Source organism: Lissotriton helveticus, chromosome 3_1 (assembly GCF_964261635.1).
Source record: "Lissotriton helveticus chromosome 3_1, aLisHel1.1, whole genome shotgun sequence".
NCBI classification, from domain to species: Eukaryota; Metazoa; Chordata; class Amphibia; order Caudata; family Salamandridae; genus Lissotriton; species Lissotriton helveticus.
The window spans coordinates 1,747,623,441-1,747,647,357 of NC_136061.1; the positions used below are offsets into that span (position 1 = coordinate 1,747,623,441).

General features: G+C 41.2%; 1 protein-coding gene and 1 pseudogene across 1 annotated transcript in view; both read left to right on the forward strand.

Annotated features, from left to right (window-relative positions):
- Positions 1-19,056, forward strand: part of LOC144824309 (uncharacterized) — a 35,580-nt pseudogene extending 16,524 nt beyond the window's left edge.
- The window catches only part of LOC144823743 (uncharacterized), a 62,100-nt gene continuing 55,410 nt past the window's right edge, over positions 17,228-23,917 (forward strand). Inside the window, exon 1 of the mRNA XM_078682524.1 lies at positions 17,228-17,363. The gene's annotated coding sequence lies outside the window, so the exon portion shown is untranslated. The remainder of the gene's footprint in view (positions 17,364-23,917) is intronic.

Here is a 23,917-nt window from a genome sequence, read left to right on the forward strand (position 1 = left end):
AAGTCTGAAAAGATCGAGAGGGACGAGTATCAATATCTTGATATCTATCAGGTTTCTTCAAATTATCCCTATTTCTAAGGTTGTATTTTTTCTCAGAGGGCTCCCTCTGGGGAGACTTGTGTCCTTGGTCCGGAGATCTTTCTCTCCGCCGAGGAGACTTTCCTCTGGACTGGAATCTTTTTTCTTTGGGAGTGGATTGTTTATTTCCATCCCAGCTCTTTTTTGAAGTGTTTAGATTATTTTTAATAAAAACCTTTTCCGGATTTTCTATTAGTTGGGGTTTCACTGGTTTCCCACCCAAACTATCTCTCCCTAGTTCTTCATAGGATTTTTCTATGATTCTGGCAAGTTCAAATGGTTGGTCTGCTAGATCTGTTTCCTTCAATCTTTGGCGGATTGCCACATTTGCTGCTTCCACCTTTATGTTTGTTAGTAATATTGCAGAGACCTGCTTAAAGTCTTTCAGTAATTTCATACCCAGAGTTAAAGCAGGTTCTGGACCGTATTCATTTTGAATCTGTTTTAGCACCTCTGGTATTACCGACATTGACGGAACACCATGTGTTTTTGTGTAAATGGAAGCAAAGACTGTACCCCAAGTGTCACAGTCCTCCACATGTGGTGCGATCCCCATTGGGAGACAGATAGTCAGAATTCTGTGTTTCTCAACAGGGGTGGTATCTGGAAATACCGCCTCTATTTGAGTGATTTTCTGTGCTAACCAGAATGGAATTTGTTCCCTTTTAATGGGTACTTTACCTAGACAGGACTGTATGTTCTGTGGTGTGATTTTATTTGTGTTCCCCTGATGAGGGGTCAGCTGTGGAATTTTAATAGTTGGTTGGACTGTTGAAGTCCGCATTACATATTGGACTATTTGTCTGTGTATTTGAATCAGTTGTTTTAACTGTGCTAAAAGTTCTGGTTTCGACATTTTTTCAATGTCTGGGTGTGGTGTGTAACCGGCTAGAACCGGCCACGTTGCTCCTGGTCTACCTAGTGGACCGAGCCTGGTGATGTGATCATTATGTTTTAGGGCGCCTTTAAATCAGAGCAGGTGCTCTTGGTATTTGAGTGGTATTTCCACCTCCTCGAAAGGGGTGTACTCATCCGGAGGTTCCTCTATCTTGTAATAGTGGAACTCCTTTGTTACAGCGTTTGCTGCTGGAAAATTTATCCATGAATAGAATACCTCTGTCTGCCGATATTCGTGTGCCTCAATTACGAATATGACTGTACCACCTCTTGGTGTTAGTCCATTTTCTATAAGTTTTAAAGTTATAGTTTTTCTTATGCTGACCGGGATGAGTATTGCATCCGGGTCTTGCTCTAGGAGACTTCTGTCATCCGCTAGGAGTTGAGCTGCTATTCTAGCTGTCTCCTTTTCTTCTTCAGTTTCTGACATTTTACTGTCAAGAAGGGTTTTTGTTGCAGATCAGGTTTCCACGGAAACAAAGATTAGATGCACAATATTTTGGAACACTGTATCCTTCAACGTTGAATAAACCAAAAAACCATACATAGGAGTCTCCTCCTACTAAGTTTGGCGGATTTAACCTTTCACCCACTCCAGACGTCTTTGGAGTTTTATGGGAAAAAAGGGGTTCTGTGTGAAAAAGCACGACTGAGTTACTCTAATGTCTTGCGTTAGATTTATCGCCTATCCAAACCGTTGGGCGCAATGTAGTGTAGTTCCTATTCTCCCAATAGGCTCTGCGCATTGGAATAATATCTTCAATAGTATAGACGTAGGACTGTGGTTAACTAGGTCTTCTACTGACGATATTAGACTTAAAGTTATGTGTGCCAGCTAGCTCAGAGTTCACTAGAAACTTTCTCGAATAGGCAAGGAGGAGTTTAACCTCCCTGGATAGACAAGAAGGGATTTAGTTTCTGACAACCATAGAACATGACAACTTTGCTCCCCCCTAATCAAGAGTATATCTCTAGAGTCGTGTGAAAACAAAAGACAACTATTTTACTCAGTCAGTACGTGCATACTTAGTTTCACCAGATTGTAGAGAAAAGGAAGAGACGGTTTTTTCAATAAAAAGGTGTTATTTATTGATCAGTCTCTTTTCTCATACAAGAGAAATGAATCGCTATTATTGTAATACTTATAGTTAAGTAAAGTGCATACAGTAAAAACAGGATTATAAAATAATACTGTAAAAGCATTTATATGGTTTCTTAGCCATATGATACTTAAAATGGACAAAAGATATACATACATATATACATTGATTAATCGTTCTCAACTGGTGCCTCTAATTACGCCTACCCCGGTGTACCTGACCTAAGCCTAATACGTGGGCGGGAGTAAATAAGTAGCAGTTTAAGTTAAGTTTGTTTTGCCAAGGATCTGACTCAAGAATTCTCTGTAAGGGGTTAGTCAGTTCAATACCTGGGATTTAGAAGGCTGGAGGGTTGGTATCTCTGTCTCTGGACCCGATATCCCAGTTACCCGCGAGGGCGGGTGGAAACGCCGGAGGCTGGATTTCTCTGCAGGAGAAAAGGCAGCGTCTCTCTCAGCGCGTCAAAAGGGAGGGGCAGCGTCCGTGGGCTTTTCTGCATCAGCTGGGCTCTCCGGCAAGTAGCGCTGCTCCAAGCTCGTCACCACCGTGTGTCTGCTTAGGGCAGCGTCGGTATATTTATACCTGAAAGGTGCCGAGTTTGACGTAAGGATGGACATAAGACGTCAGTAAGAATGTCATAAGGACTGGTCGTTCTTACATTCTTTTCAGGAGTTCTCGAGTGAAATCAAAACAATAGCTGCGGGGGATTTCCCAGGTCTGCTGGAGGTTTGATTTGTTTTGAGAACTCGGTGTGCTTTCTAGGGGGATGGAGGGATAGTGCTTGCTTAATGTGACAGCATGCGCTATGACCTAATCTGAAAACGGGTTTCTGTGCCGTTGTATGGACATTAGTGAATTAATAACCGGACAAGGGTCAGAAATAGGAGTATCAATATAGGTACCTAGATAAACACACTACTATGCATTGTACACAAAGCCTGCGAAGAGGGCTAAAGATTTTTGGGTTTTCGTCTCGTGGATAAGGTAAGATAGAGTGATATATATTATTCAGTGTGGAAGAGTTAGATCTAAAGCATGTTTGGCAGAATGGAATTATTGCGTTTCTTGTTGCCGAAGTCTCAAGGTCATTCAAAATTGTAGAGGCGACTACTAAACAATATGCCAGACCCCACAACGACACTTCAAGAGAAATGGTCGACAGACATCGGGGCTATGGATGAGATAGAATGGCAGATGGCACTCGCCTCACCTAAAGAGGTGGGAATATCAGCCAAGCTCCGACTGGTACAATTTAAAATTTTGCATAGAGCTTACCTCACAAGACCCACACTCCACAGAATAGGTAGGGCGGACCATCCTTATTGCCTGCGGGGCTGTGGACAGGAAGGGAATTTTTTTCACACACTTTGGGACTGCCCACAACTGGCGGAATATTGGCGCAGGGTCCTACGCACAATGTCTCAAACGCTAGGTGTCTCCCTGCTGCCTGAACCGCGAAGGTGCCTCCTCAACATCTGGGCTCCAAATGACCTGTCTCGCTATGGACAGACCTGGGTGACACTGGGCCTCATGGTGGCGAAAAGAAATGTGGCTCAAAAGTGGGGGGCGGTGAAGCCTCTACCTTGACAGCCTGGTGCAGAGACATGGATGCGACCATGATTACTGAAAGGGCAGTATATAAAAACAGGAAATGCCCTCGCAAATGGACAGGCATATGGTCCGATTGGAACACATACAGGGGGGATATCTGTGACCCGGTTTCCGAATCGGACAATGATAGCTCGGATAGTGACTCGGAAGGGGACTGAAGGCTCGGGGGGGAGGGGCGGGTATGTACTGTTCATGTGGTTTAGAGTAACAGGAGTTCAGAAACGAAAGGTTTTACCATACAAATACTGTTGGACGATTGCAGCCTTGAAATTCCTCCATGCCAAATGTCTGTATGTACTGTGTAATGAAACTAATAAAAATGGTTTAAAAAAAAAAATTGTAGAGGCGTAGATCTTAGCCTCTATGTCCAGTAAGGCAATCATGCGATAGTAGTAGGATTCTGTCTGTCGCCCTTTTTAAAGATTGGGAGCAATATTGATTCTCTGTAGCTATCAGGCACCTGATGGGACTTAAAACAAGTAGTAAACAGTGAAGAAAATATTGCAGACCATAGTACTGGATCTTCTTTAAACAGTTGGGCTGGAAGTCCATTTGGGCCAGGTGCTCCTGAGGCTCGTATTCTGCGTATCAATTTTTTAATGTAATTGGTCATATACTTGGGGTCACAGCTGTTTGAATCTAAGGTTTTGCACGAGAAGGCTCCCAGTTGTGCAACTTCAAATAGCTTTTTTACATGGGAGGTCCACATATCTTCATTGATGGTGTTACTCCTTGTAGCATCCTTGCATGTTCTGTTTTTATTATACCTCCACAAGTCAGCCTGGTTATGCTTGCTCATAATCGAGTAAACATATTGCCAATCCTTATCTCTTTGCTGGTTTTTGTCCTGCCATAACAATTGCTTGTGTTGTTTTCTTGCGCCTTGAAGTTCCAGTTGCAATACGGCTTTCTCTTGTTGGTTCTGAGTTTTCTTGAATGCCTTCATCAGCTTGTGGATAAGCCATGAGCTGGTCATTATAGATTGTTTTTTGTTAAGGGATTTTAGCTGAAGTCGCCCGCGACCTGGGCGAGAATCAAATCATTTGTGGATGCCCCTGATCATGGGTGCACAGTGTGTTAATAAGTAATCACCACTTTGGGCCTGTAGAGACTGTCTGATAGTATCTTTCCAAGGTGTTAATTTCTAGAGGTTGGCTGGGCCCCATTTTATTCTTTGGACTAGATGTACTGTTTCTTTGTTATTGGAAATATCCATATGTGACCTTCGAGAGTGAATAGGCAAAGGTTAAAAATTGTGCGGAGGGGAAGACATAGTCGATAGTGCTTATCCCCTGAAAGTTTTTAGAGGCTGTGTTAACGGCTCAAGGTTTTGACCTTTTGTCTGTATAGACCGGAGTCCATGTTTACTTAAAATTTTATTTAATTGGCTGCTTGAAGGCTTTAGGGGTAAACTGTCTGTCAGAAGAACCTAGATATCGCAGGTTGAAATCACCACAAATTATTATTTCATGGTTTACATGGTCGCAAAGATGTGATCCAGATTGTCACTCAGCTGGCTTAGTCTTATAGCCCGTGCTGAGCCAAAGCTATTGAACTAGACATTAATCAGGAGGATCTTAGTTCAGGGGGCAGGTGTCTTCAAAATCTCCAGTATAAGCGCTTGAAGCATCTCATCTTGGGTCGAAATTGGAGGTATTGTTAATTTCATATTCAAATTGAGATTAATTGACAAGCCTCGCGATGGCCTCCCAAAAATGTTTTTCTTCTTTGCTACTTGATGGATCTCTTGAAAGCCAGCAATTGTTGTTGGGGTTAATGACCATGTTTCTTGTAGACAATGGACGTCGGATGCCATTAGTAGTGATTTTGCCATATCTAAGCTTAATAGTCTTGAAAGCCCAGCTACGTTCCATGACAGAAGAGTTAAGAATTGTTGAGATTTTTCTGGACACTTCTCACGGCTAGGAATAAGCTGTTGTTTCTCTGGATTGGGTGTGTGGCACTCAATTCCAGGTCGGTTGATGTTCGTGTTCTCCCCCAATCTGTCCTAGTGCGATTTTCCTAGTGGGGCCTCTTGCTGATGAATGGGTGCAAGCAATATGTATGTTCCTCTGACAGTGGATGGCAGGAAGAGTGCCCAGTCCCCCTTAGTATACTATATGGGTGGGCTCTTGGGTTTGAGAGATTGAATAGCTTTTTTAGTGGCGCTGGATATTTGGGTAGATAGATTTTAGTGATTCCTATGCCCCAATCTTCTAGGGTAAGCTTGCAGTTTAATTTGGCTTCTTCCAGTATGTGGGTTTTTAATGTTAAAACTGTAGCTTCCCTCTCGTTACTGCAACCAGGGTGGATTTGAATTCTACACTCAAGATATTCCTCAGACTGTATTTTGGGCTTGATGGGGATGGCCTGGAACAACCTTAATAAGTTGGAACGATTCAGGACATTATAATTACCATTAAAGGGATATTATGGGATGAGGCCAGCTTGGTCAGATGCTCCTTGCCTGGGCGTTTTTTTATTTTACCTTCATTTTAGGTGTAAACTGGGGGGAGATACTCGTTGATAGTCAGTCTAATCCTTTCGAGACCAATTGATATTCTCTGTGGATCAACACTTTCTTTTGCTAATGAAGTTACTTCGTGTGGAACTAGTGCCGTCACCCGACCCAATCGTTGCTGCGCCCTATGTGTTTGGGTAATGGAAACTGATGATTGAGGTGGAGGGCTTTGATCAGTACTGGATCTTAAGTTTTGCCTGGATGGAGAGAAGGCTAATGTCACACTTCCGTGAGATGGTGGTGCTGTTGATTGTCCTGAGTCAAGGTCTTTTGTTGTAGATCCTCTGTTTCTGGACACGTTTTCCTTCTGCTCTTGCATGATTGGTGGTTGCGCCCCTGTGAATGTGTTCCTGGCATAATGGGTTGTATTACTAGGGTTTGCCCCACAATAGATTCTATATCTGATTTAGGCGGTGTGGGTAGTAGAGTAGATGGTAAAGCCAGGGTTGCATGAAGAGGAAGAGCAGACAATTGAGTGGCTTTTGCTATGTTCTTCATTTTTTCATTGCATTTAAAATAGTGGATATACACTGGTTGAGTTGTTAACTAATTTATCTTGTTTGGGTGGTAGCTGATTTGTGAGACGTTCTTTCTCTGCTTTGCTTCTGGCTTTCTTTAGTTGTTTTTTTGCTCTTTTTGATAATGCAATGGACCAATGTTTTTCTTCTGGTGTTGTTTTACCATTGAAATTACCAAGTGGAATCTTAACCTTTGCTTCTGAAGCCAGCTCCTGCATTGTAGGGGATAACGAGGCTCCCTGGTTATGATTTGCTTCTAGGGTATGCAGAGGAGGTTTTGTGTAAGCTTTCTTTGGAAACATCATGCTAATTGTGTGATTTCCTGTGAAGTTTCCTTATCAGTTGCTTCCAGTGTCTCTGCTTAGTTTGACCAGATTCTGTATCTGTTGGTTTTTGGTCTGCCTGCTTTTTAGGGCCAATTTTATGTCCATTATCATTAAGTTTATATATATATATATATATATATATATATATATATATACACACAATTCATACGTGGGAAATAGAAAAGATACCTGGCGCTGATTCTCAGTTCCACGTTTCCCTCATACGGGATTTGTTGTATTGATTCATGAGCTGAGAAAAACACATATCAAGATTGACATATCCCTATACAGTCTTTTATTAATCTTATCTTCATACACTTGAAAAAGTTCTTTCTTCAATTGCTGAAACATTTGTATTCATACTTCAAAATACTTGATCAGGGTTCATCATAACATATTCAAACACAACCAGCCAACACGTGTTTTGCGAAAAAAGGTTTAGCTTCTTTGGGCTGTTAATTGGAGAAGATATATAACATTTAGTCTCCTGGTCACAAAATCACATAATAGTTGATTACAGTTTTTAGTTGTTCCTTTAAAAACAAAAGTAGAGAATAAAATCTCCATTGCATGTCTAAGCCACATACAGCAGTACAATACAAAAATACAATAAGAGATACAAAATACAAACAAATGTATACCGACATAGTAGTTTAGAAAAATTATAATATGGTTTAAATTCTTAGGTCAAAATTCATGATGAACGAGAAATGACAAAGAAAAATTAATCTTTTCAATACTCACTAGATTCATCTATAAAAGAAACCATTGAACAACATGTTATAAGATTGGTTTTCATCTCATACTTTAATAGATGTTTTACTAAGAATTTTACTAGCATACCTGTTAGCAAAATAGTCTTTAAACATATGGGTCTCATCCTATGTTATATGCTGACCTCAGGTAATAATGTATTTCTTAGATCTAACAGGTGTTTTAAAGTTTGCAGCTTCCATAACATATACGCTAATCATAAATAAATAGATTCCTGTGTCTTAATTCAATGTAATCTTGTGCTTTAAATTTTCTGTTTTCAATTTCCACTTTTGTTTCATTTGCTGTACTCTTCCTGGTTTGTACACTAACTGGGTCTGATGGCTTAGTGGAATAATGCGTCATGGTCACAGGTTCGAAATTCTGGCGGGTCCACTCAACCATTCACCCTTCTGAGATTGATAAAATGAGTACCATTGAGTTGGTTAACAATAAACATGTGGTCAGCATATAGTGCTTTATGCGCTGTACCACTAGGCCCAACATATCCAAGTATATCTGAGCATTTGCCAGTCAGTCTACAGCCTCCAAATCAGCTTTGCTCCCGATGCATGGGAGTTCCCTTGCCCCAACTACCTTTAATTCCCTGTTCTTCCAAGAAAGCCGGACTCCGGCTTTTTTTTCCCAGCAACCAGCCTCAGAATTATTTTCCCATGGTCCAATGAGGCTCACAGTGGTCATTTTCCACCCTTCGAAGCAAGTGATAGAATGAATGAGATGGCCCATGGTTTAGGAGGTGGACAGCTGTAATGCGCTACCAGGCAACGCCAACTTAAGTGCTTTCTGCAGAGTAGTATGACGGCAATGAGGCAGATTATTGGAGTTCCATAGGGATCTGCCTACTATTACATTATATTAATTGGAATCTGGAGTGCCATTTGTCTAGTAGCTACATACTGGATATTTATGCAGTTTCCTCAATGCACTACAGTAGAGGCCTAAACACGTATTTGTATTCGGAAATGTGCGCATGTTAGATGTAAACAGCACCAAGCCAGTGTACTTTTTGTGATGCTTTTCTCCAATTAAAAAATGTGTGAATCACTTTATGGTATGCTCTGTATCATAGTTCTAAAACTTAAACCGGTCACAAACTAATTCCTGATTTTTATATCTAGCAGGCTTCATTCAATGTTCTATTTTTCGCTTGTGGTTGTTCAGTTTCTGTTAGAAAAGATGGAGAATTTCAGAGTTTGGACTTTCAAGGTGAAGTTCTTTGTATATGGCTAGTTGAAAATATAGATGGAACTGGTTGGTCAATCACCTTCGAGAGAGATTTCAAAACTATGGTTATTTTACAATCATCTGGTAAGCAAAATAAGTAAAAACCTTTATATTGGGATTATTAATGGAATGTGGCAATCAGGGAAGCGCTGAATTTAAGAGGGTATTACGTGAACTTCAAGAGGGAGAGATTGCAGAGAAAAGATGCAAGTAAAAAAAGAAAGTCAAGCAAAGTGGGCAGGATAATATAAGAGTTGTTAGCCAAGCTGCTGCCGAAAGGACAGCTTTCCAGCCTGGTGAGGCGAATCCACAGATTAAGGTGCAGAAACTTGAAAACTTGGCCTTTTTAACAGGGATGGCTGGTGTCCTTCATCTGAAATCTACAAGTAAATATGAAGTGAAAATGAAACGATCTTAGAGTCCCCTCTTAAATTCAAGGACAAAAACATGCCTTCCCTTCACCACCTCACCAGTTAATACCCAAAAAACGATTTCCTAAACAAGGGCTGGCTATTTCGAGCAATGGAGTAACACCTTTCAACCCTGCATACGAGATCACAAAATTATGGTACACCTGGCACCAAATGTTTTGACACCACAAGGTTTTTTGGTTCACAGCTTGCAGTCACACAGCCTGGCCTACAGTGAATTTCCATCTGCAGCAACAGTCACAGATGTGGATGTAAACCGTACACCTTGCCATGATGACACATTTTCAGGCAACAAAAACGGTGTCTATGATGTAATCAGAGCTAAATGAGTGCTGCCATTATACACAATTGCATATTGGTAAGCCTGCATGCCAGCCTTTTTTTTCCTTGGTGACCATATTGTGAATTTTACAGCCAAAACCTCCTTTTAATAAATACATAACTTCTGTCTGTTATCACTGCAAACATCCTCGATCCTTATTAAAACATAGAATTAATATGGTGTATTAATTTCTTCAACAATAAGGCATATACACATACCTTTAAAAACGTGAATAAACAAATGGAAAAGTGTTTGAACTGTACAGTATAAATGATGGCCTAATGGTTGCTTTTTTTTTCTTTCTTTTTTTTTTTTATCCTCATTCGCCTCTCCTCACCCCCTTTCTGTCGCAGTTCCGCCCTAGGGTAAATTATCTCATATGGTAGAAATTGTGCTGTTAGGAGGCAGTGCGCCACCTTCACCGTTCTTCCTTGAAGCATGTTTCCGCCGAGATTTTGGAGAGGCTTAATCATAGGACTTACTTGCACCTTTACCGTAGCCCCCCTTCCCATCACCCATAACATTGTAATAACGGGTTTGGAAAACATGGCGGCCAGCTAGGGGCGGGTTTGGAAAACATGGCGGCCAGCTAGGAAGTCGGTCGCGAGTGCCTGTGAGGGAGGTGGGGCGTTTAGATGTGGTTTGACCTGCTACACAGCGGTGCTAAGCTGCGATAAGATCGCGGAAAAGATTCTTACCTGAACGCGGTGCATGGCGGCGCGAGACGCAGGGCACACACTTGGACAGAGGGAGGTGGAGGAGGAGCCTCCTGTGGAGCCGCCAGAGGAGCTTTCGGCAGGAGGTGAACGCTGGATTAGAGCGGCTGCCGAGCTAGGGAGAGGCAGGCGAGCAGCAGCCAGGATTCAGTATAGTGCAGGAGGGGCAATTGGAAGAGGAGCCGGGAGCACGAAGGAAGAAAAGAGGACGAGGGAAGGGGAAGTTCAAACGCAACAATCACAATTAGTCCCTAAAGTATGTGCTTCAGTGGTGGGTTTGGAGAAAAAAAGCGGGGGGGGGCAAGGAGGGGGGAGCACGAACAAAAACCTGCCGAAATATTACAAGTGAGAAGAAAAAAGGCTCAGTTCAATCTAAGAGGGAGGAAAACAAGGAGGCTACAGGGTATGCTTTGAGAAGCACAGGAAGGGCTGCAGGGGAGGAAAAATTGGTTAACTGATAAAAAGGCAGCAGAGAGAATTTAGGATCAAATTTAAGGAATATTATTAAAAAGCATACTAGACAAAGCAACAAGGCAGGAATACTAGGTAAAAAATTAGCGATAAACCCCTCTTTGAATGCGTATTTTAAACCACTGCCCAAGACCCTAATACTCTCGAAGGGTTCTATCCCAGACAGCGCTATATTAAAAAAAATTGAGAATTTGAAGCAAGAACTGACAAGTGGGGAAGCACCAGAGGCTGGAAGTGGTTTCAAGACGGCTGGGTTAGAGAGCAGCTTGATAGAGTGGGCAGATCATTTAAGTCCTAATAGATACCAGGTGCTAGAGATGGAGGAAGACAACCAAGATGTAGTAAGTGTGGAGCTGGGGGAAGGACAGAGAGTTAGCAATGAACTTACAAGTTTAGGAGAAGGAGATTCCCCTTTGTCAGGGCCATCATGTGGCAGAGAGGTATTAGGAGAGGTATTAGGGGGGTGATGGAGGAGGCGGCGAGAGTTTATCGGGGGCTGAGAATTTGGACAGCACGGTTATTGCCCTTTTAAAGAAGCTTGATCTAGATGTACATAAAGGTTTTGAGGAGTCAAAGGCTAATCAGGAGGGGATCAGGGAGGCATGTGGATTGTTGGATGCTAAGTTTGATGAGGTGAACATGCGCACGGAAGCACTTGAGCTAGAGATTAAGGAGATTAGAGGCAAGGTAGAGGAAAACAGTAAAGAACTGAAAGAGGTTAGATTTAGGGAGAGGGCGCATGAGGATCGGTTGGAAAGACTAGAAAACATGCAACGGAGAAACAATTTAAAAATTTTGAAACTGCCAGAGGGGAAAGAAGGAGATATTATAAAAGGTTATATTGTCCATTTATTAAAAACAGAATTAAAGTTAGAGGAAACTGAGGAGGAGATCTCTCTGGACATTCAGAGGATACATCGTGACCCCTTCAGACTGAATCCAAATCGTTCAAAACCTAGAAGGATTTTGATCAACTTCTTAACATATAGCCTAAAGGAAAAGGTTCTGGATGCTGCTACGAAGAAGGGAGTGTTGATGGTGGATGGTGTTAGAGTGGAGGTAAGGTCAGATCTTTCGGTGGTAACGGCAAATAGGCAGTGGGAGTTAGGCAAAAGGATGGAGCCGTTAAGGAGTCTGGGAGCTACTGTGCAACTGAAATTTCCGGCTTTTTTAAAAGTCATGTGGAAGAACAAAATGCACACTTTCAGGTTTCTTGAAGATGTGGATGGTTTTTTGGAACAATGTCAGAGTGGAAGTGTGTAAAAGGTAAAAGGGAAAAAATGTTGAGGAGTCGGTTTATAGCACTAGCCAGGTAGAGGTTTATTGTAGATAGTAAGGTTAAGTGTTGAGGAGAAATGCTACCACCACCCACAACGGGCACTCAAAGGGCCTTGGTAGGGCCTAAGGAAGCTGGTTGGGTTTTCCAGGGAGGGGGGAGGGGGGGGAGAAGGGAAGGGAGGTGGGGGGGAGAAGGGAAGGGAGGTAGGGAAGGCAGGGGGAGATGGGGGGCCCCCCAGGGGGAAAAAATCTAATAATGTTCTCATGAGCTATTTTCTCACCAGGGTGTTTAAGAGGTTTGAGTGGGCTTGGGATGAAGGGGGGTAGTGCAGCAGAGTTGACTTTGACGTCATGGAATGTGAACGGTCTACGAGTGAAGCCTAGGAGGGATATGATTATGAAATATCTGAGAGATCTCCCAGTACACATTATGATTTTACAGGAGACTCATTTAACAGGGGAAGAGAGTAAGAAATGTATTGGATCACAGCGCTGGCTGAAGGATGTTTTTTACACACCACAAGTGGCGGTAACTAAAGGTATTGCAGTGTTGGTTAGGCAAGGGGTAGACTGTATCATCGAGGGCGAGGTGGTGGATGCTAAGGGCAGATGGCTGATTGTAAACCTTAAAATTAGCGGTCTCATTTACAATATCATAGGTTATTATGGTCCAAACCAGGATGATGTTGGGCCTCTGGATGAATTAGCTAAGGAGATGCTGGGCCTCTCAGGTAATATTATCCTTGCTGGTGACTTTAACATGGTGTTGGATAACAAGTTAGATAGATCATCCAATAATAGGGCGCAGGTAAACAGTAAAATGTCAAATAGAGTAAAGGGATTTATAGACCAGATTGGATTATGCGATGTTTGGAGACAGAGGTCGGGTCAAGCATTAGGTTATACTTATTATAATAAAAAATACCGTCATAGATCACGGATTGATTACATCTTAATAGATTTGAGACTGATGGATAGAGTGAAACAGACTTTACATGTTGGGGTGCATTTATCAGATCACTCAGCAGTTACCTTGGAGGTAAGGATAGGGGCCTGCGATTTGGGTTCAGTCTGGAGGTTGGACCGTACAGTGTTGTATGACTGCGAGGCGATGGAGAGTCTAAGGCAGGAAGTGGATGGATTTGTAGAACAAAATGTGGGGTCAGCAAAAATCGATATTGTCTGGGAGACATGCAAAGCTTTTCTTCGAGGGAGGTTGGGAGCTCTGGGTGCAAGCAAAAGAAGAGCGTACTATAACAGAGTAGAGTTTTTGAAAAAGGAAATCCGTCAAAAGGAGGCAGAGATAGTGAAAACAGGGAGTAGTGAGGTTCAGGAAAAGATCGTTCAAGACTTGGATTAACTGAAAGGTGAAATGGTTACGGTGGTTACTAATAGGGTTAAGGAAAAATTTGAGGCCAGCCAACTGGCGCATTTTAAAAATGGTGAAGGTACAAGTTAACTATTAGCATGGAAAGCAAGGAGAGACCGGATTTGAAGCATGATCAAAGAAGTGAAAGATGGCGAGCCAGGGCGATTTGTTACTGATACGAAAGATATTGCTGATGCCTTTCACAGGTATTTTGAAGAGGTGTACAGGGAGGATCTTTATCCAGATAAACAGGAAGTAGATAAGTGGGTGAAGGTTCTGAATCCACTGACAGAAGAGTTTCAGGAAATATTAAACCAGGAGATAATGCAGGGAGAAGTTGAGAAGGCCATCAAGCAGGTTAAGAAAAGGAAGGCACCTGGCCGGACGGGCTCCCTGTTGAGGTATATAAGGTCTTGGCTGGGAGCGTGGCACCTTTATTAACGAAAGTTTTTAATGATGTCTTTTTGGGGAATGCGGCCCTTCCTGCATCGTGGAATGAGGCAAATATTATAGTTATTCCCAAACCTGGGAAATCACCGAAATATATGGACTCGTATAGGCCGATTTCGCTTTTAAATTGCGATTATAAGCTTTTTGCAAAGATCATGGCGGATAGGCTGGGCAGAGTCGTCCCCCCCATCTTATACACGAAGATCAGAAGGGGTTCATTAAAGGCAGGTATTTAAAAGAGTTAACTTTTTCCCTTATATGCAGTATAGATGTGGCTGTCACACACAATCTCCCCTTGGCGATAGTTGCTTTGGACGCCGCCAAGGTGTTTGATCGTGTCAATTGGGTGTATTTGAAGGCCCTAATAACACATTTACAGATGGGGGCAAATTTTGGCACGGTCTTGGCACGGCTGTATCAGTCACCTACCTCGAGGGTATTAGTAAACGGGACACTAACTTCACCAATAAAAGTAATGAGGGGTACAAGGCAGGGATGTCCCTTATCTCCTCTCCTGTTCAATATTTATACAGAACCGTTAGCTTGTAGAATTAGAGAGGCAGATTTAATTCCCCCTTTTGAGTTTCAGGGATGGGCCAGAAAGATCGGGCTATACGCAGATGACATAGTTATTTTAACCCCTAAACTCCATCAATCGTTGGGCTGCATAGACACCATAACGAAGAAATTCGGGGAGGAGTCTGGATATCGTATAAATGCTGACAAAACCGAGATCATGTCTTGGAATTTAAAAAACGAATGACATAGCTTCCAAAACAGAGATAAGATACTTAGGGGTGCGAATAACACAAGATATAAAGGAACTCACCAAAGTTAACTTTGCTAAAGTCAGGAAGGAAATCTCTTTGGCTATGAGAGGTTGGGTACACCTGCCGCTAACAATATATGGTCGAGTCAATTTGGTGAAGATGATGGTTCTACCCAAGATAACTTTTCTATTTGATTTCCTGCCTCTTTTGTTCGAGAAGGAGGGGCTCATAAATTTGCAAAGCGAGATTGGGTAATTTATCTGGGCATCTAAGGGATCGCGCCTATCTTGGAAAAAGATTAGGAGAAAACTTTTGAAAGGTGGTCTGGCAGCTCCAGACCTCCAGATTTATTCTTGGGCTTTTTTGTTGAAGAAATGCAGAATGCTTCTGGGCACTCCAGGGAGTTCAGTCATTGGAAAATTACTGTCAGCACTGCTTAGAACGGAGAAGATCAAGCAGAATGGATTTATGAACAAATTTGCGGACCCAAAATACTTAAAAAAAATAAGATTAAAGGTGCTGAAAGATTTAGCGATGGTTTGGTATAGAATCAGGAGGGCAACAAAAACACCATATTTTAGCGCAATGGCACCGATTTGCGATACACCAGGAGCTCCGAGCTGGTCCGAGGACGCATTGGCAAGGTCACTAAAATTGGAGGGACCCCAGAGATGGGGGGATTTGTTCATAGAAGGCAGGTTAGCACCGTGGAGATATTGTGAACAAAAGTGGGGACACAACTTTTCTAAGTTTAAATATCTCCAGATACAAAGTTGGGCCGCCGGGAAAGAAAACTTAATTGGGCAATATAATGTGTTTGAAGAGAAGCTGGCTTTGGAGACCCTGATTAAAAAAGAAGTGGCGATGTGGTACTGGTCAATAGTGGAAATGGAGGACGGACCTTTTACATTGCCGGAGACCCTGTGGGGAGAGTGTTTGCCGAGGACTGCTACAGAGGACCAATGGCAAGTAACTATGTTGATTCTTTACAAGGTGGTAAAACCGGCGACTTTAAGGAGAAACCACTTGTTCACTCTCCACAGGGCTTATTGGTCTCCCAAAAAACTGGCGAAATTCAAAGCTGGCGGAATAGTGAGGTGTTCCAAATGCAGTAGCCCGAATGAAGACGACCTGCACATGTTTGTCACATGCCCGGCGATAAAGGATTTCTGGGCTGCAGTGAGTAAATGCTTGTCAACCGCACCGGGCCAACATTTTGAGGTAAGCCCCGAACTTGTTATGACGGGAAAAACTGATCTACAAGGTAAGGGCTTGGATGACAAAGCAAAACTGGTGTTTTATGCTATATTGGTGGCCCGGAGGGAAATTTGCAGGATGTGGGTATCTGCAGACCCTCTGTCAGACTTGAAATGGTTAAGAGCCATGAGAGCTATAGCAAAGCTAGATATGGCTGGTCGGCACAAGAAGAGATACAGATTTTGGACTCCGTTCTTACTAATGGTTGCTTTTTTGTGTTTTTTCCCCCTCAAGCCAATAAAGAATCCTTTAATTTGATAACTGAAGAAAGAACATCATTTCACACTGGGGTAATGTTTTATTAGTTTTTTACAGTGCATAGGAAATTGCATTTCCAGTTGTATAGCCTAATTATGATTTGCTTCTTCTCTAAGGAAAGGGTATGTAACTCATTGTCCATTATTAACAAAATGAAAGTTATTCTGTTGGCCCTAACTCCTGTCTGAATGAGTAACGTGTACGGTTACAAGCAGAAGTGAAACCAAACACATTAAAAGGTATGTGATTGATATTCTACCTAACCATGTAAACTGCAACAAATTCCCATTAACAATCCTTTTTTCCACCCAAACACATGCATCGCCAAAAAGTTTGCTTGTGTTATGTGTATATTTTATTTATTATCTGCTGCCTTTAACAACTCTATTTATTTCGTTATAGCACAGTTGCAAGGCACTTGCAAGAGTGAGTTGGCTATACAGCATTTGCAAGCTGCGCTGTCTGCTTTGACAAGCTCAAGGAACTTAACATATACAGCAGCTTGTTTTCTTTCCCACTTTTTTGCATACTTTTTGTGTTGTAATTTGTAAACCTTCATGCACAATTAAAGTTTATATAGGACAACCCTTGTAGATTTCCTGCATGAGGAGACTTCCAATTCTTTCTGCATGCAATGTGTTTTTAAATATGTCTGCTTTATATTTATGGAGCTAACCCAGCAAATCTTAGATTGTTAGCAATGTACAGATGCCAAAGTCACATCCAAAAACCACCTCTTCTAATATATATTTGTTTAGTATATAACTTAACATGATGGCAAATTATTAATAGTTGGGTTATTTTGCAGGCTGATATGCAGCAGTTGGTGAGGGATTCAAATGATCCTTCACGGTTCAGAAATCTTCTAGTGCCAAAGAGAGAATTTCACAAATTCTTGGAAGAAGCCAAGACAGCTCGGGACAGTACAGTTTTTCTTCTGAATGCGGTCAGCGAAATATTTTTTTCACCAAAAAAACTTGCATCTGCAAAAGGTATGACGAAGGTTTGTGCTGGAACAGCTGTTCTTGATGAGAAGGTTGATACATTATTTTGCAAGATATTAAGAATGTTCAAATTAGCATTGTCAACCTAGGATTATGAAAAAACATTAATATAGATAGTGTTAAAATGTGTTTGAATATGTGGTGTGTATCATATTATTCTACAAGAACTCCGTTACTCTTAACTATAACAGCTGTCTGCAAAAGAACAGTGGGGGGAGGGGAGGGAGTGTAATTTATTACGTTTGTGCTGAGTTTGCGCTATAAATGCCATGCAAATCTGGTGCAAACACTTGAGTTGAGATTTAATTTCGAAATCTGTAGGTCCAGGTGGGGGACTACTAGCAGTTGGTTATAAACTCCTATTTGGATTTTCTGGTCAGTTTGGTAGTTTCTTAGACTGTTTTCCAACTATGAATATTGCAAGTAGAGGTCAGGCTCAACATGGCTGCCTCCACGGTGGTATTGTAAATGAAATCTCGTATTACTATCTGTTTGCACAGGAAGCGTGACAGCATCTGGTAAACATGACTAGGGCAGAAATGTTTGTTTCAGTGCCACTACATCAGTACAATCTTTCTTTTAAGTACCTCGAATTTCAAAAAGGTGAAAGAGGCAGAGAAGATAGCCTGTTACTTGGGGCTGGAATGATCATTTGTGCTTTGGTGCAGTTGCATTAGGGACCAGGAGTTACATGTGGTAGTGTTTTGTGTTACATTTTTGTCAGTTAGTTGCATTTGCTCTTTCACAATTCTAACATTTAGTGCAGATTTCTGAGCTACAGAAAAGTACCCCTGCTCCTAGCCATGCTCACTCCTGCTGCCGCCAAGTCTTGTATGAAGTTTTGGAGGGGGCCCAACTTCAAAACATTTTACATCAGGGGGCTCATTGCACAAAAGTTAAGACCTTTGTTGTAGATGGACCTCTTCTGCCCTCTTCCTGAAACTCCAACAGATTTTCTGAATCCACAACTTGCTGCTCCACTCTGAAGTTCATAAAAGAAAATATTTCTTCTTCAACTTCTGCCCACTTCTTCATCAATGCCTTGCCATCACCTGTGCGTCTTTGACTGCGTGCCCTAATGGTATACTTATGAACCCTTGTAACCATAACCACATCTCATCGGGCACACTATATGAAATAATGGAATTGGAACCTTTTAAAGGCAGCCCAGTCCTATTAAAAACCTAAAATAGTGGTGGTAACATGATACTGACGTATGTTAAAATAAACAAATTCCAGAGTTTATGACGTTTGTGTGCAGGGCCAATGGCTAGTGATCACTGGCCAACAGAATTATGAGAAGGAAGCTGGCTATAAGGTTTTGCAATGCTAAAAGAGGACTAAAGAAAACTCTGAATCAAGAAACAAACAATGCTTTTGCTGGTTTTCTTTAAGCTGTTTTGTTCTTTTTATAGTATTCTGGTGTTTTTTTTCCCTCTTGTACAGTGTCCTGGACTTTCTCTTTGTTCTCTTGTTCGGTATCCTGGCCCCTATGGGACCAAATGTGTGCTTTAGATCAATAAAATCACATGTTGACACACCCCTTTTGATCCTTTTCCTTTAACTACTGTTTTGTTGAGTTTTTTGCCACTATACAACAGCTTCAGATAATGCTCTGTACCTCAATGTAAGGCAAATCCCAGAGAATCTGGAGTATGGAAGTAGTGGCACAAGTTGTTAAGCTTATCTGAATACAAAGTATAACATTGTTGCAGACCACTACTTTTCTATGTAGGTGTTTGTGGTATTTATACAGCACAAACCTAGCCAAAAAGAAGGTTTTCACATTTATTTTATACAGGTGCCCATCTCTCACGGTAGAGTTCAAAAAGTAATCTTTAAAAAAAGCAGGAGAATATTGATCCAATTATTAGGACCAGATTATTAGGACCAGATTTATGGACGTTTTGTGTTTGGTTAGCTTAAGTTTTATAATGTAGACCGGACGCAAAATCAGTTTCAGGATTAACAAACCAAAGCAAGTTGTTATTTGGTAACACTCAATGGGAAAGGTTTTGAAGTTTGTCTAGGCATAGTATTTTTTGTACTAGAAGGGGACCCTTATAGTACAAAGCTAAGCTAGACTCTCACAGACACCTTTGAATTATAGTACAAATGTGTGTGCATGGCGCTCGGCTGCCTAATGGTGCCATGGTGAAAGGGAGAGGGGTGGATATGGCACTTTCCTGCTCTCTCCCTGTTACACAACACAACAAATCCCTATTCCTAAACTACTAATGGCACCCTGCAAGGGAATACTGGCAGTCGGCTAATGTGCATTCTAAATTATTCATTAAATCATCTGGAATTAATCTGCACTTGATCTGCAGTTGGCATACAATCATCCAAGAGTATTTCACAATCATCTTAAAGTCTCTTGGGAGCAGGTCTGGGCTTAGTTCGCGGAGTTTTGCTAGGCGGAATTCCGCGAAGTTACAAAAAAACCTGCAAAGTTTCGCGAGTGGCGGAGTGCAGTGCGAACTGCAGTTTGTGCTGGCATTTCTGGCGCTTGGGCGGAAATTCTACCGAGCAGTAGCTCGTGAATTTACCATTCTCGATCGCGAACTTACCGTTCGCAATCGCGAGCGGGGAAAAAACTCTGCTGCACATCGTGAAGTGGAGTTTTCCGCATTACGCGAGCTCCGTGGAGTGTGGAGTGCAGAAAACTCTGTAAACTCCACAAACAGCGAGAAGTTCACACCCAGGCCTATTTGGGCGTCTTTGTTTATTAATCCACACTCATTCTGTAGTTGTCCTAAAAGAATCCTGAGTAATCCGTGCTCATTTTTGTGTTGTCATTAAATCATCCTAGTCAGAGGATCATTACAGAGTAATCAACTTTCATCCTGAAGCTGTAATAGGAACATCCAAGAATAATCTAGTCATCCTGAAATTGTTGTAGAATCATTTTAGAGTAATCCACAGTCATCCTTAAATTGTCTAAAGCCCATCCTGGAGTAAGTCTCACTCATCGTGAAGTTGTCAATTAGTATTCCTTAAGTTGTAAGAGGTCTTCACTCCCTGCCTGTGGAAGTCATCAGAACACCATCCTAGAGTAGTTTTTGTGATGACTCTAAAGCCATCTCATTTAAATATTTCGCACTATAAGCATATTTCAGGATGGTTTGGTATGAATTAATCAGATAATTACAGGAATAGCTCAGCTGAAGTCGTCAGGTGACTTCAGAATGACTCCAGGATGATCTTCTTTTTTGATCAGTGAAGAAGTCTGAAAGGAGATTTGTGGAGTGGAGAGAGCAAAAAGGTGTTTGATTCGAAGAAGGTCAGAAGGAATATGAGCATGAGTGACTGTGGAGGAAGATGGGAAAGTACTGAAAGAGTAAGGATGTGGATAGAAAAGGAATGAGAAGGGATGAGAGGAGAAAGAGGAAACTCTCTTTGGTAGATCTGAAGGAGGAATAAGTACGTCAATGGCTACGAGGAGCTGGAAAGGGGGAGAAGAGCACGAGAATGGTGGCTGTTTTTCTACTGAGGGAGTCCTCTTTCTATTTTTATCACTTACGGCACCATGGCAACTATTCATAAATGCTTTGAATATGGCGTGTAAATAGAACAACGAAAACACGCTGCGAGCTTGCCGCCTGACAGGATAAACTATATCTCTACTTAAGGTAAAATATTTTTTTAATACGATTGGATACTAAGTATGGGAGTACGTGACTTATCATATTGATCTATGAGACATGGGGACTCTTACATTATGGACAGGTTCTGAACTCATCAACAGATTTTTGAGCTTGATACATCCATCCTATTTTGGATGGATACATGATTAACATTTCCTATAACTGTCATCTCTAGTGGGCACAGAGGGAGATGAGATGTGATATGGTTTTACAACTTTTTGGAATTGTAATAGCAATGCATTGAGTTTATTGGATGTGTTAATCTATTACATTGTAAGAATGAAACCACTGTTACCTAATGGACACGTATAAAGCATGAAGATGTCCTGGTTATAAACATATATTACGATATAAGCCAATCAGGTATTAATAAGCTGAATGTAATGAAAAATTTTCCTGGGCTATTCTGTGATAATTATTTCAGGTGTGACAACATATGATTCATTTATTCTATATGTAAAACGATTGAATTATCAAGAAGCAATGTTTTTTGTACTCATGCTTCAGAGGGTTGTTGTGTATGCATAATAATGGCTGATAAAATGTGTTTATTGAAACTTTAGGTATTGAAATGCCACTAAGTCTAGGGATACATGTGTGATATGATGAACATCATGTGTGACCAGAATGATAGACTAGTTATTACAAGCAATGATTGCTTTAAAAAGATATATATATATATATATACATATATATCCTCGCTCCAACTCCCTTTCTTTTCGTAAAGAGATAAAGCACTCGCGGGGAGAGTTTTCAGACGTTGTTTATTCGTCACAGCAAGTAGACAAACGCGTTTTCCTTCTTCAGTGTCTACCATCGACACTGTTGGCAGCCATTTAAAGCATGTGACATCACATTTATTAAACATAGACATGAGACTTCCTAGGAACAGTGACTTTCGGCCATCTTTGAGTGGTTAAATACTCATATACATTTCATTTCCGATTCTCATTGATTTGCTTGTATGGCATAAATATTGCTATTGCTCGAGTTATTCCGCATAAGATTTCACATTTTTCAAACCATCTAGAAAATTATTTCTGATCCACGGCATAATAACGCAATATGCTCGAGGCTGTCCCGCAAGTTGAGATGAGTATGGGCAATGCCGTTAAAAAAAGTCGAGACAACCTCTAATGTAGGAATTGTATGCCTAGAATAGTAAGCATCAGAATTAATTTTCTAGATGGTTTGAAAAAATGTTTCAAGAATATTTTAATGAATGCTTAGAAATGTTAAATCTTATGCCGAACAACTTGAGCAATCGAAATATTTATGCGATACAAGCAAATCAATGAGAATCGAAAATGAAATGTATATGAGTATTTAACCACTCAAAGATGGCCGAAGGTCACTGTACCTAGGAAGTCTCTTGTCTATGTTTAATAAATGTGATGTCACATACTTTAAATGGCTGCCAACAGTTTTTAATGGTAGGCACTGAAGAAGGAAAACCGAAACGAGTTTGTCTACTTGCTGTGACGAATAAACAACGTCTGAAAACTCTCCCAGCGAGTGCTTTATCTCTTTACGAAAAGAAAGGGAGTTAGAGCGAGGATATTTTGTGGCGCACCGCCACGCACAGCACCCATCCATGAGTGACCCGATTTCCGTGCAATTGGAGCGAATATATATATATATATATATATATATATATATATATATATATACACATACATATATATATATATATATATTTTTTTTTAACACACACGGTCCACACTCCAAGGTCCGTTACACAATTAAGGGCACTCACAGCAATTTCTCCGTCGTTTTTAAACTGCCATAGTTTATTATTTCTGGCGCTGCACAATCGTATCAACAAACGCGTTTCGGCGTTCCCGCCTTCGACACTGACGAAGGCGGGAACGCCGAAACGCGTTTGTTGATATGATTGAAAAACGGAATTACATCAAGCTTGACAAAATGGTAGGGACTCGTACGCAGTACGGCCTTTTGTTTAAATGGTGTAAATCCCTCCAGTAGTTGTTGAGAAAATTGAATTTGAAAACATTTATATATCTATATAAGCTTACTGTAAGCTTACTGTACTCTGTACCTTCCCGAGTACGAGCTGCATTCTGATTGGCTGCCAATGTCTGTCAACACTCCAAAACAGAAATTGTTGGCAGCCATCTTGTACCTCGGTAGACTGAGGCACAGGAAAGCAGAAAAACAAACGTGTAGAACTCAAAAAGGGGGCAGGGTAGAAACACCCTGACCCCCCCTCGGCCTTTTTTTAAAAATCGCAGGGTACGCGTGAGATCTGATTGGCTGTCAGCACTTCATCCAAGAAGTGTTGGCAGCTATCTTGGGACCAATATACATGATAGCACTTCATTAAAAAGCATTGTAGTTAATAGTTACATTATAAATCATTTGTTGATGGTACCATACTCATTTTAGGAATTGTGGTGTGTTCTAAGGTGATTTTACCATGTGAAAAAGCCTTCTGCTGGGATATCATGAATCATGTTTGAAAGAAAACTATTATCTCATGCTTTTCCCACAGTGGTTTGGAAGGGGATCTATAAGCTAAACTGAAAGCATATTTTCTGTAAATTCACATTATCTTTCTCAGTCATGTGAGAATGAAGTCTGACATTCTCAGTAAAACATGTACATCCAACAAGGACAGAGACTGTCAGTTGATTCCTTTGTGTTCTACTGCAGCCTCCTAGAGTGTTCTAAAGAACAACTTGAGCGCTAACAGTCCTACCTATTACAAAGGTATGGCACACCTGAAGCGATCTTGATTGGAATAAAGTGGTAACTCTTAAAACATTTAATTTAAAAAGGAACACAATGAGGGGGTATATTTTGCCATAGAAAGTATGATTAGTGCTGCAGAAAGAAAAATTAGGGCACATTTTGAGTGACTTCTCAAATCCTCTT